Below are 14,186 nucleotides of genomic sequence, written 5' to 3' on the forward strand. Positions count from 1 at the left end.
TGTAGTGATTCTTCTGTGTTATGTCTCCCTCATATGTGAAGCTGTCTATATTTTTTAATTTTTTTGAGACAATATCTTACTCTGTCCCCCAGGTTAGCTAGAGTGCAGTGGCATGATTCTGACTCACTGCAGCCTTAATCTCCCAGACTCAAGTGATCCTCCCACCCCAGCCTCCTACCTAAAGGCGTGTACTATCATGCCCAGCTAATTGTTGTATTTTTATTAGAGACAGGGTTTCACAGTGTTGCCCACAGTGAACAAAATTTTAATTGTTACATTCAAGTGTTCTTTATTAGTGGATTTTGAATTCTTGTGTTGTATCTTAATGTAAATTTTCTGGTCCATTATTTCAAGTGCTTTATTCAGAGATACCAACATAAATTGTTCACTTAATTTTCATAGTTGTCATAAATACTCAAATTGTAAATGTCTCATCTGATTATTTCTAAAATTCTTTTAATTCTTCCCTCCAATTAAGTTACCTGAATTTTCAAAAAAAAATAGTATTTTACGTAATTGTCATGTAGATATACATGACAAATTATTGGGTGGGGTAAAAATGCATAGTGTTTTGTTTACTGTATGTATATATGTATAAAATTATAGCCCTTTGAATGAACAGAGATAGAGTTATAGAAATGTATACAAGACAATGTTAAGGTTGCTTTCCTTAAGAGAAATAGCACTGGACTTGTGTTTATTTTTCTTACCAAGTATAGGTATGACTTCTCTAACTTAAAATATCCGATATAATCAATACATTTAACAAAAAGAGATTGATGGGAGTTGTTCTCTACTGTCTTTTCAGCAAAGAGATATAGTAGCAGCACTTAGGTTGTACCTGCTTTATAACTAAAAATACACTTGGAATCAGATTCCATGTGATTAAAGCAACCACTGAGACTGCAGTTGACAGCGACATAAAGAACCTGGTGATTCCAAGCGACATTTCATGAACTCTGTTCCAACATGTTTAATTTTCTGTCTTAAATATACATTTATATAATGTAGTGAGCCAATGATATTCTACTGTCTATACTTTTATTTACCTGGTTAGATGCTTTGCAAACACTCACCTGTGTTATGGAGGGTAGTGACTCAGCAACATTTGCCTCCGAGGGAGGACAGCTTGCAACAAAGCCACACCAGCCCCACCACATTTCAGAGTATGTGAGTGAGAAATCAACTTCTATTGCTTAAAGACTTTAAAATTTAGTGTTTGTTTGTTATTACAATATAACTTACTCTTAGATATATCTTTCTGATATATCACCCCTTTGACATGTCAGAGACCGTATACCAAAAAGAAACCATAAATATTTCAAAAAGAAACCATAATAAGAAGATAGGGTACCAAGAGTGGATAAGAGATTCCAAAAATTCCTAGAGCACTGAAGACACTGAAATTGGATTAATGGGCAGGAGGTGGGCGGCGTGGGGAGATAGATCAAATGTATAGCCCTAAACATTAAAGGAGAACATTATCTTGTCCAAGAAAGTCCTTGTAAATACAAGATACGGAGAAGAAACTGGGAAAGTCACCCAGACAACTTATTAAATTGAAGCTTTCAAAACAAGAAAGAGGTTTTTTTTTGTTTTTTGTTTTTTTTTTAATCTCTTCTGTGCAATCCAAGAAACTATATTTTTATTCTACCATAAGGCCTTTGGTGAATTTTTCTGAGGATGGATCAAAAAAGGAATATTGTGACACAAGAATTAACTTCCAGTAAACCAAAACGTCCACATCACAGGGGAACAAAAACAAAATAAAATAAAACAGCTCTTATCAATAGACAAATATCACAAGTCCCCTCTTCTGATGCAAGTTACTCCTGCTTTGGAAACAGAAGAGTACTCAACCAGCTTGGAAAGAATATCAATGCATTCCAGCCACACTTACTAAGAGGTAGCATTCCAGTTGAGAGGGGAAAACATCAACTCAGTTTTTAAATGATAATGTGCTGTTATCTTTCAATCAACCAGCTGTTTTTTTTTTTTCCTTTCATTTTTTTGGAAATAAAGCAACAACATAAAAGACAAGGATTAAAATGAACAGAATAATGATTCGCTGTGGAGAACACTGTGAAATTTTGTTGCATTCATTAAACAAGAACAGCATGAAGTTGATGCAGGACTTTTCTCGCCCCCTTTCCTGGACTTGGAGCCGGGGTCACTCCATCTACTTAGCCCACTGCATTCAGCCCCTGGCAGGAGGGAGCATGTAAGCGAGGAAGTGTGGGGTCTGGCCAACTGCTTTGAGCATCAACACAGGAGCAAACTCTGTGTGAGGCTGCAGTCAGATCAGGTGTGTCACCCTGAGGGGAATTTGATGATGCCCAGGCAGTGGTGCCTGTGACCACCAAACCCCAGAGGGGATGTTACAGTGTGCTAATTAGCTGCCTGCTGTCCAAAGGAAAGAGGCATGTTAGCATCTCAGTTAGCCTTTTGCCCTGCTCTGGCCCATGACTCCAGGACTCTCACGACTCCGGGACTGACTTGGACTTGCCATTGCTTCTGTCATGTGAGGCAGCTGCCCTCCATTGGCAAGGTCAGAGGGCCAGTGCTATAGACTTTCTGGGCACCTTCATTCAGTGGGTCTCGTGCTCTTGTCCCGCTGAGGTCACACTGAGAGTTGAAGGGTAGTGAAAGCAGAGAATTTTATTGAGTGACCAAACAGCTCTCGGCAGAGAGGGGATGGGAGTATTGGCTTGTCTCTCCTGAAGTCAGGTCATCTCTCTGTGTGGCTGAGTCCACAGTTTTTATAGGCATAGGTTAAAGAAGTGTGTACTGATCCATTCATGGGTTTGGAAAAAAGGTTAAAATAAAGGGACCAGTCAAAGGTGAGAACAGTGTAAAAACAATTAGGAAAGGGTAGATATATGTAAAATAGGTGAAGGGTGAAGCTCAATCAAAGGAAAGCACTACAAAGAGGAAGACAGATTCTTAATCTGGTCTGTGAATTTGACTTGTAGCTTGGTCTTCATGCTTTAAACTGTCTTTGGCTTGAAGATGAGGTTTCATGGGATACCCGCCCCTGGTCTGCCTAGGATTTCTCTGCCTGCTGCCTCTATCATTTCCTGCTCTGAAGAGGTGCATCTAACTGCTGTTAGAATAGGGATCATGACCGATATTAGCTACTTCCTGCTGACAGGGCAGGGTATGCTGTTTTGGGAAAACGAAACTCAGATTCCCCTCAGAGGCCTATCTGAGGGTTCCTGGTTAAAGGGAGCTATCATCCGAGGCTCCAGTTGTGTGACCACTTAAGGTTTGACAGCCTGTAGGTGAGAAGAACAAGTTTTACAAGGTTAAGTATGCATGGATCAAATATTAACTCCTCACACAAAAGGGAGTTAAAAGGAAAGAATCTAGTGCCGAAGATAACAGATATAAGAGATTAAATATACTAATCATCCTGAAAACAATATTGTGCCCCAAGCTGTTTTACCCTGGTGAAAGAAATTAAATCTTAGATAGGAGCATTAAACTTTACAAGAGAGATAATTGTTTAAGGAAGTAGATATTCCCATTGGTGTTCAGGATTAAGGAGTCCTTCATAAAGATACCTTATGGGCTTAATTACGATAAAGGCTAAACAAGAAATGCTTGATTTTGATGATATAGCTGTGTCACAGGTTTTTTTTTATTTTTTATTTATTTATTTATTTTTTTGAGACAGTGTCTCACTCTGTCACCTAGACTGGAGTGCAGTGGCGTGATCATAGCCCACTGCAACCTTGAAATCCTGGGCTCAAGACCCTCCTGCCTCAGCCTCCTGATTAACTGGTACTACAGGTGTGTACCACCACATTTGTATAATTTTTTATTTTAAAAACTTTCTTTTTTTGGCTGGTGCAGTGGTTCACACCTGTAATCACAGCACTTTGGGAGGCCGAGGCGGGTGGATCGTGAGGTCAGGAGATCGAGACCATCCTGGCTAACACGGTGAAACCCCGACTCTACTAAAAATACAAAAACTTAGCCAGGTGCAGTGGCGGGTACCTGTAGTCCCAGCTACTCGGGAGGCTGAGGCAGGAGAATGGTGCAAACCTGGGAGGCAGAGCTTGCAGTGAGTCGAGATCGCACCACTGCACTCCAGCCTGGGTGACAGAGTGAGACTCCATCTCAAAAAAAAAAAAAAAAAAAAAAAAATTTTTTTTTTTTTGGTAGAAACATGGTATCTCTATGTTGCCCAGGCTGATCTTGAACACCTGGGCTCAAACTCCTGAGCTCAACTTGGCCTCCCACAGTTCTGTTATTATACGTCTGAGCCACTGCACTAGGCCTTTCTCATAGTTTTAAAAAATGCATTTTTTTTTAAATTTTTTGAGACAAGATCTCACTCTGTTACCCCGGCTGGAGTGCAGTAGCACAATCAGGGCTCACTGCAGCCTTGCCCTCTGATGGTCAACTGATTCTCCTACCTCACACTCCTGAGTAGCTAGGACCACAAGTGTGCACTACCAAGTCTGGCTAATTTTTGTATTTTTTGCAGAAACAGGGTTTTGCCATGTTGCCCAGGCTGTTCTTAAACTACTGAGTTTAAGCAATCCACCAGCCTCAGCCTCCCAGAATGCTGGGATTGCAAGTGTGAGCCACCATGCAGGCTCATGAATTAATTCTTGATGGTGACACCATTACTTTCCACTTCATTAATTAAGTAAAATGGAAGCTAATCTCAAGAAATCATTTCTAAAACATATCACACATAAGAGAGCTAATTTATAGGCTACTTTGACAACAAGTATTTGAGTTCTTAAACATTCTCTCTCTCTCTCTCTCTGTCTCTCTCTCTCTCTGTCTCTCTCTCTCTCTCTCTCTCTCTCTCTATATATATATTACATTCTCTCCTAAGAAATTCATCATTTCATTTCACATGCAATAAACAACTCTCCAGATGATGTATTTGTCAGGTTCTAATATGCTGAGTAATTCACGTTTTTGAATGCAAAGGGCATCCAGATTCTCATTTTAAAGTACAGATTGAGTATCCCTAATTCCAAAATCTGAAATCCAAAATGCTTCAATATCCAAAACTTTCTGAATGCTCACGTGATGATGAAGATGACATTGTTTAACACTGAAGAAAAGTTCCTATGTGATGAAAATATGTGATAGGGTCATTGTAGGAATAGAGTAGTGTGCATTTGTAACAGAACAAAAAATCTTGTCCATCTATAAAATCAAAGATGTAAACAATTGCTAATAAGGCAAGTGACTCTAGAGAAAAAATTTTAAATAGCCATCTCCAGAGGAACCATTTCCTGGTCCCTCAATTGCTTCTGATGTTTATTCTGTCCTTAAAAAGTACAGTAGACAGTAATCTTTTAGTTTATTGTTTAATGGCTCATATATGTATTCTGGTGATGCTGTTCTTCTACTTAGCTACTACAAATGCATTACTTTTTCACTGCATTAATTGTATGCTTTTTATTTATTTATTTATTTATTTTTTTTACCATTTAGTACTTCTGTGTGAAAATGATTGTTTATCAGTAGCATATAAATTCAGAGTCAGAAATAGTGGTGATGCCAAACAGCCAGAGATTGTCCACATAGGTGGCTGAGATAATGCTTTCTGATGGTTAAATGTACACAAATATTGTTTCATTCACAAAATTATTAAAAGCATAACTTACTTTCAGTCTATAGAAATGAGATGCATATGAAATTTAAATGAATTTCATATTTAAACTTGGGTCCCATCCCCAAAGTGTCTCATTATGTATATGCAAATATTTGAAACTGAAAAGAATCTGAAATCTGAAATGTTGGTCCCAAGCGTAAGAGATACTTAACTTGTACTCACTATATTAGCATCAAATATAGAATCTAACCTTTGTGTTTCATAGTGTGTAGTCATTACTCTTCAAAATGGGTAAAGGACCATTGGGGAGAAATCTGTTAATACCTTCTGTATCAGTCAAAGTTCCAGCAGAAAAACACATCAACTGGTGGTTAGACAAATAGGAAAAATTGAGAACAAGTTACAAAAATGGAGGACTGAAAAGTCAAATAGTACCCTATGAAACAATCACTGCAACAGTAGGGCTCCTTTAAGGCTGAGAGGAGTAGTGTTACCTAAGCCCAGAACCTGGATCTTATAGAATGGACCATGGTAGGGCACAGCTGAAAGGGAGCTGGAACCACTGAAGTACTGCAATCTTAGTCAGAGAAATCATCCAAAGCAGAAAGAAGGTGGGAGGGAGACAGAGACAGAAAGGCAGAGACAGAGAGATTGACTTATTATTGTTTTTCAATTTCCGTCTATTACTTCCCCTTATTCTGTTGGTAAGAAAAGCTAATCAATATCAATGACAGCTATTAAGTTTCTGCAAGCAGAGCAGAGCAGGATAGGGTAGGAAATTAATTTGAGATAATATACAAATATACTTGTAAGATATGTAAGACTAGTGGGCATATGATCAGTCCAGTCAGTTTTCACCACAGCCATTTACTCTGTACAACTATGAAGAGAATTATGAACATTCTACAAGACTGCAGAGGAGCACAACAGTGTTGTTAGTACCTGGATATTACTCCCTTCTAAGTATTCTGCCACATACTCTTATTTGACAAAATGGAGTTACTGCCTCGGCCTTTCACTATAGGAAATGTGATAGAAAGCTTCTTCTGCCCAAGTAGATGCATCCACAGTGTCCTTATACACCATCAAGGACCACACAAAACAATTGCAGAAAATATTGTAAGTATTAAACAAGATTCAGCAGATCTTGACTGGGTCGAGTAATAGCGTATATGAGAAAGACTGCTACATATCAAAATAGATAGGGCTGGACTTGAATTCTGCCTTCTCCAATTGTCAACTAAACAACTTTTTTGAACCTCAACTTCTCTGTGGGTAAAACAGTATTAAATGTCATTTTCTCAATATTAATGTTAATTTAATTATTTTATTAAATTCAATGGCTTATAACAGAGGGTTACCACATCATTGGCACTTAATACATATTATTTCCCTGATTTTTATTTTTTCCATTTATGGAGCAGAATATAAGTTGTACATGTGAATGTGAAATTTCACATTAGTTAGTTCCATAAATAAGATCTTATTGAAAGTGCACAGAAATTAACAATTGCTGTGGTTTTATAGTTAGTACACAAAATAGTGAATTTTGTTTTGGTACTCAGCCCAGATGTTTCATATGTGTACTTGCAGAAATGTTTTTCTTTTCAATCCAATGGCTTGAGTGAATACTCAAAACTTTATAAAATTACACAATGACTAGAATTCAGTGTTATTGGTCGTTGGTGAAATTACAGTTCTCCTGTATAGAATGAAATTTAAGTTGTGTCTTGACGACTATTGCTTTTTCACATTTCCTGGGAAATTCTTCTGAGAATTAAGCCCTAAGAGATTCCTTCAGAGAGGTACTCTGAGCCTTTGTAAATCTCCAGCTTATTTTTACTCAAAGATCTTATTCAACATTGAATCTCTTGAGATTTTAACAGAGCTGTGAACCCTGATGAGTCATGCATAACAATTTGTAGTCTCAGAGAGTATTTGCTTGGTATAAAAATGCCTTATTAAATATTTCAAATTGGTTTTTAGAAACTTTCCAGGAAGTCTACTCTTTCTGTTTCTTATTGATGTGCATCTGTGCAAAATGCGTGCTATTTATAAAGCAGTAGTACCAAAAAACAAATGAAAAGAATGAGAATGACACAGGGCAGTCCCTAAAGAAAATAAGACTTAAGTTTTATTGTAGAAAAGATATCTTGAAAGCATTCTCATATACTTAAATCTTCCTCAGATTTGTGTAAAACATCAGCTGAGAGAAACTAATCCTCAGCATGGGAACAGCTAACTGTGCCACAGGAAATATTTAACATGAAAATATTATATACCAAATAACCAATGAAACTTGAAATACAACATTTTTGTAATTATAGTTTTTAAGGGAAACAGTTTCAAAATATAAGAATGTTTCTAAAGCACTTTTGAAAGATATTTCTTTAATTGAGAAACCAGTTATCTAGAGAGAGGAACTGTTGGTTTAATATCTATTCATCAAACCTATATAATAATTCCCAGAGAAAATTAGATTCCTATTTTAATATTCTGGTAGAATAATGGAATTTTAGACATTATATGTTTCCATTTTGAAGTCTTGCACTGTAGAGAATTTTTTTTTCTTTTCTATGCAGAAAATTTGGGCACACAGTATGAATAAAGAAATTGAATTATTCAAATAGGAGACTTTTCTCAGACAGAGATGTAAATACTGAGAATCTGTTTCACTTGAACTTTTAATGAGTGATAAAATTCATTAAAATGCCCAATACAATACATTAACTAACTTTAAAAATGTCAACAGACAGATCATTAGAAGTGTCTGATCAAAAATATCAGATATTCATCTTTATTTACTTTAATCTATTTGTAACAATAACTTTTTATCTTTCTTATGATGGATCTGGTTTCAAATATAATACACAATTTTTTTCTTGACTTACAACTTCATAGTTTTGCCCAGATTAAAAAGCAACTAAAAATTATGAGAATAAATGTCAGTTTTTCCCACTGAAACTCTAGCACACCATCTTCATTTGCTAGAGTGTGACCCTACAAAAGTGCCACAGACTGGGTGACTGACACAACAGAAATGTATTATCTCACAGTCTGGAAGCTAGATGCCTGAGAACAAGGTGTCAGCAGTTTATTCTCTCAGAGAAGGGACCTGTTTCACAGCTCTCCCAGTGTCTAGTGGTTCGCTGACCATCTTTGGTGTTTTTGGCTTGTAGCCACATCACCCTAATATTTACATTCATCTTCACATGGTGTTATCCCTGTGTATATGTACCTTTCTCCACATTTTTCATTTTTATAAGGATGCCAGTCAATGTAGATTAGGGCCAACACTACTCTGGCATGATCTTCTCTTAACTAATTTCATTTACCAAACACCGCATGTTCTCACTCATAGGTGGGAACTGAACAATGAGATCACTTGGACTCAGGAAGGGGAACATCACACACCGGGGCCTATCATGGGGAGGGGGGAGGGGGGAGGGGGGAGGGATTGCATTGGGAGTTATACCTGATGTAAATGACGAGTTGATGTGTGCAGCACACCAACATGGCACAAGCATACATATGTAACAAACCTGCACGTTATGCACATGTACCCTACAACTTAAAGTATAATAATAATAAATTAATTAATTAATTAAAAAAAAAAGTACTATTTCTAAAGAAGGTCACATTCTGAGGTACGGGGGATTAGGACTTCAACATATCCATTTTGGAGGATGTGATTTAACCCATAAGATATACCTTGATTAGCTTACTTATTCATTTCCTTTTTGTTTATTGATTGATTTTTTGATTGTCTTAGTTTATTTGGACTCATATAACAGAAAGTCATAGTGTAGGTGGCTTAAACAACATTTGTTTGTGACAATTCTGAAGGATGGGACGTGCAAGATCAAGGTGCAAGCAGATTCCATGATGATGGCACACTTCCTGGTTCACAGAAGGCCATCTTCTTGCTGTGTCATCATATGGCAGAAGGAATGAGGAAGCTCTTTGGGGCCTTCTTAATAAAGTCACTAATCTCTTAATAAAGAGGGATCTGCTCTCACGCGGTATTTGCAAAAACCCTGCCCCCAAATACCATCACACTAGAAGTTAGGATTTCAACATAGGAATTTGAGGGGCACATGAACATTTAGCCTATAGCATTAATAAAAGCACACACTTTTTTCTAGTATAAAGAATCACTGAATATACCAAGTCTTACAATTTTCCATCTAGATTTCAAATAAATAAGAATTTAAGATATGAATATATTTTTCTTTCAGCTCTAAGCTTTCTTTCCAGTCCTACCTAGTAAAAGATCCTTGAACAATGGGGCAAGAGATTTCTTTTCCATCCCTGCTATTTATGTCCAACCCTGTTCTGTTCTCTGATGGGTTGGCATTTAGTTGGGTTCTGCTATTCATAAGTGTGTGTGTTCCCTTCAGTCAGCAATCTGATACTCAAAGTGGTAACCTGATGCCTTCAGGCACCACCGAAGTACAGTACACATAGTACAAGAGGCAATTTGTTGCTCTTTGCTTCACACACAAAGAGAATTGTGTGAGACTTCCTATGCAGAAATGTATGTAGCTATTAATGACCATTCTTTTGGATCAGGGCAGTGAGTTACTATATATATTTTTTTGTCTGCTCTACTAACTTTCCTTTGTTACTTTAAACAATCACTTAGACAATATCACCATGCTACCCTTCTTCCTTTTTCATCTCCTTTTCTTGTTTTTCCTTATTTAACTTGTCACTGCCTTCATGTATCTCGACTCTCACTTAACAAGGCTAGACTTTTATAGACACCTCAAGCTAAACAGAGCAACTCTCTTTCTTTCATGTGGCAATTCAGCCTATTATAGCAAATGAGGAGTGATCTTGCACTGTTTGTACTTCTCAGCTTTTTGCATGAAATGGTTACCCAGGGACTGCTATTTAGATATTAAAAACTATTTAGGCTTAAATTGCTATTTCCGGGCCAGAGCTAATTTCAAAACCTGAGGAGTGTATAAGCCTAGTTTTTCAATGGCCGTTATTCTACTGTTTTCCGTAGTTTTCCCTCTCCCGAGTCCCAGTAATCCCTATGTGCCTAGAACTATTAACACTTCTCTTATCAGATCAAAGAAAGATTTTTGTTGTTGGTGGTGGTGGTGGTGGTGGTGAGATGGAGTTTCACTCTCATTGCCCAGTTCGTAGTGCAATGGCATGATCTCGGCTCACTTCAACCTCTGCCTCCCTAGTTCAAGCAATTCACCTGCTTCAGCCTCCCAAGTAGCTGGGATTACAGGCATGCACCACCATGTCCAGCTAATTTTGTATTTTTAGTAGGGATGAGATTTCTCCATGTTGGTCAGGCTGGTCTCAAACCACCAACCTCAGGTGATCTGCCTGCCTTGGCCTCCCAAATTGTTGGGATTACAGACGTGAGCCACTGTGCCTGACCTTCAAAGAAAGATTTAATTGAAATAATTTTAGACCATTTTTAACCATATTTTAAGCTTGCTGCACATTTAAAGCCTAATCTGGGTACCTAACAACAGACTTTATTTTATTTTATTTTTTTCAGTGAGGTACCAATGAAAATGTCTTCAAAATCAACTTTTAGTTGTAGATGCCTACCTAGTGGTATTCTCTGAGTAAGTTGGAGGGTTAAATATTGGTTATGGATCAAGTGTTGTGCCATCACATAAAAAGTCCCTAATATGCTATGTTAATAACTAATTATACTTTATAGTGGAAGAGATAGTCTGTATGTGACCAGCTCAGGACAGTTTGTGGTGGGAATTGATTTAATCAAGCCAGAAAGGTTAGTGGTATATTGAGAAAACTCACAGGACACACCAACCCAAACTACCTCTCTAATAATGGAGTAGCACAGAGGCAAGAACTCATCTTTGTCTTTAATACTTGTAATTTTGAGACCGTTGTAGATTCACGTGTAATGGTAACATTTTGCAAATCTTTTTTTTTTTTTCACAATGGTAAGATCATGCAAAACTATAAAGCAATATCATAACCAGGTTATTGAAATAGTAAAATCTACTGATTGTCATTAGGTTTCCCTAGATTTACTTGTATACATTTGTGTGTGTGTGTATGTCTGTGTGTACGAGTGAGCTTAGTTCTACAGAATTTTATCAGCTGTGCCTATTTGTATGTCAATTATCATAATTAAAATATGGAACAGTTCCAATATCATAAGGATCCCTTATGCTTCCCTTCTATACCAAACTTCATTGCTCTAGTCTGTCTCCCAAAATCTCCAGAAAATAATAACTTGTTATTCATTTCTAATTTTTTTTTTCATTTCAAAAATGCTATATAAATGGGATCATAGTATACAACCTTTTGGGATTTACTTAATTTTCATTTAGTTGATTCCCTGAAGATTCATACAAGTTGTTGCATGTATCCATAGTCTATTCATTTTTATTGTTGAGTAATGTTTCATACTATGAATGTACCAGTTCGTTTAACAAGTCTCTCATTGAAGGACGTCAGGATGGTTTCCAGTGTGGGGCTATCATGAACAATGCCACTATGAATATTTGTAAGCAGGGTTTTCTATGAACATCAGTTTTTATTTATTTGTTAAAATGCTAGGGCTGGATGCGGTGGCTCACACCTGTAATCCCAGAACTTTGGGAGGCTGAGCCGGGCGAATCACCTAAGGTCAGGAGTTCACAGCCTGGCCAACACGGTGAAACCCCATCTCTACTACAAATAGAAAAAATTAGCTGGGCATGGTGGCAGGCGCCTGTAATCCCAACTTCTCAAGAGGCTGAGACAGGAGAATCACTTGAACCCAGGAGGTGGAGGTTGTAATGAGCCAAGATTGTGCCATTGTACTCCAGCCTGGGCAGCATGAACAAAACTCTATCTCAAAAAATAATAATAATAAAATAAAAATAAAAAATAAAAAAATTCCCTATTCAATTTACTGGGTAAATGTGTGTTTAGTTTTATAAGAAATTGCCAAACAATCACATTTCTACCCACAGTGTATGAGTGACCCAGTTTCTCAGCATTCTAAACAGCAGTTACTGTCACCATACTATTTTATTGGTCTATAATTTGAAATCTCTTTTAGACCTAACACAGCTCTCATCCTCTGAGGATGGATAATTGCAAGTCATATTTCTTCTTAGAGTCTCATTGTTAAAATACTTTTAAGGGGCCAGAATCCTTAATATATTATAAATATTTATGATCTGCTAATAAGGATTGTTAGGTGAACTTGGCATATTAATTCTATTTTGTAGAATCACTTGAAGACACAGAACAAGCTTTCCCTAAAGTTGTGTCTGAAGTTCAACAAAGAAGTACAAGTTTTCTCTTCTTTTTTTTTTTTTTTTTTTGACGGAGTTTCGCTCTTGTTGAACAGGCTGGAGTGCGATGGCACAATCTCGGTTCACTGCAACTTCCACTTCCCGAGTTCAAGCAATTCTCCTATCTCAGCTTCCCAACTAGCTGGGATTACAGGCATGCGCCACCAAGCCCAGCTAATTTTTCTATTCTTAATAGAGACAGGGTTTTGCCATATTTGCCAGGCTGATCTCGAACTCCTGACCTCAGGTGATCCCCCCAGCCTCAGCCTCCCAAAGTTCTGGGATTACAGGCGTGAGCCACCACGCCCAGGCCTAGAAGTACACATTTTCTAGTTGAACAGACATTAGGTCCTGAATCATTGATATCATTACTAAAATAAAAAACTCTTGTCAGTGCTTCCATATTCAAATACCAAAATGAATACAAAATTCCGTACAAGATCATTTGATTGTAAAAATATTTTTACTTGATAGATAACCCAAATTAGTAGGTAGAATTTTTCTAGTGACGTGGAATAAAATATCAAGTGTGCACTATTAGATGATTCATCAGGTACATTTTATGAATAGATGTGAATTCTTAGATGAGCATTCTTACCTACTAATTCTGCAATGAAGTTGTATATCCCTTAATATATGGTTGTCATGTTATACTTAGATTAAGTTTTCGTTTAGAAACAATTGAAATATTATATAGGTGTATCTAATTATACAAATTGGGTTTTAAAAAGTAAGCATAAAGGCATGAGCATACTACATTCAATAATTTTATTACCTCAAAATATAGTATTTGTAATGTTATAAATGAATTTATAATTCATTTTCATTATAAAAAATCCAGTGCGATGTTGGCACTGTGTACGAGACACTAAAGGAATGAGATTTGAACTTAGTAGACCAGTTGGCTGCACACAGTGGCTCATGCTTTTAATTCCAGCACTTTGGGAGGTTGAGGGGGGCAGATAACCAGAGATCAGGAGCTCAAGACCAACCTGACCAACATGGCAAAACCCTGTCTCTACTAAAAATAAAAAAATTATCTGGGCATGGTGGAGGGCACCTGTAGTCCTAGCTACTCAGGAATCTGAGGCAGGAGAATCGCTTGAATCTGGGAGGCAAAGGTTGCAGTAAGCCGAGATCGTGCCACTGCACTCCATACAGAATGACAGAGCAAGACTCCATCTCATGTCTCAAAAACGAACAAACAAAAAAACAAACAAAAAAAGGAGACCAGTTATGTGACTCATTAATTATGCAGGTAATAAACAAAAAGAATGTGTAACACAGAAAATGAGTTGAATGGAGTGTTGTGA

General features: G+C 37.3%; 1 protein-coding gene across 11 annotated transcripts in view; it reads left to right on the top strand.

Annotated features, from left to right (window-relative positions):
• Nucleotides 1-14,186, top strand: part of LOC105467940 (cadherin 18) — a 1,130,742-nt gene that overhangs the window by 874,204 nt on the left and 242,352 nt on the right. The gene's annotated exons all lie outside the window — the stretch shown is intronic.

This window comes from Macaca nemestrina, chromosome 6, assembly GCF_043159975.1.
Source record: "Macaca nemestrina isolate mMacNem1 chromosome 6, mMacNem.hap1, whole genome shotgun sequence".
In the NCBI taxonomy this organism is placed as follows: Eukaryota; Metazoa; Chordata; class Mammalia; order Primates; family Cercopithecidae; genus Macaca; species Macaca nemestrina.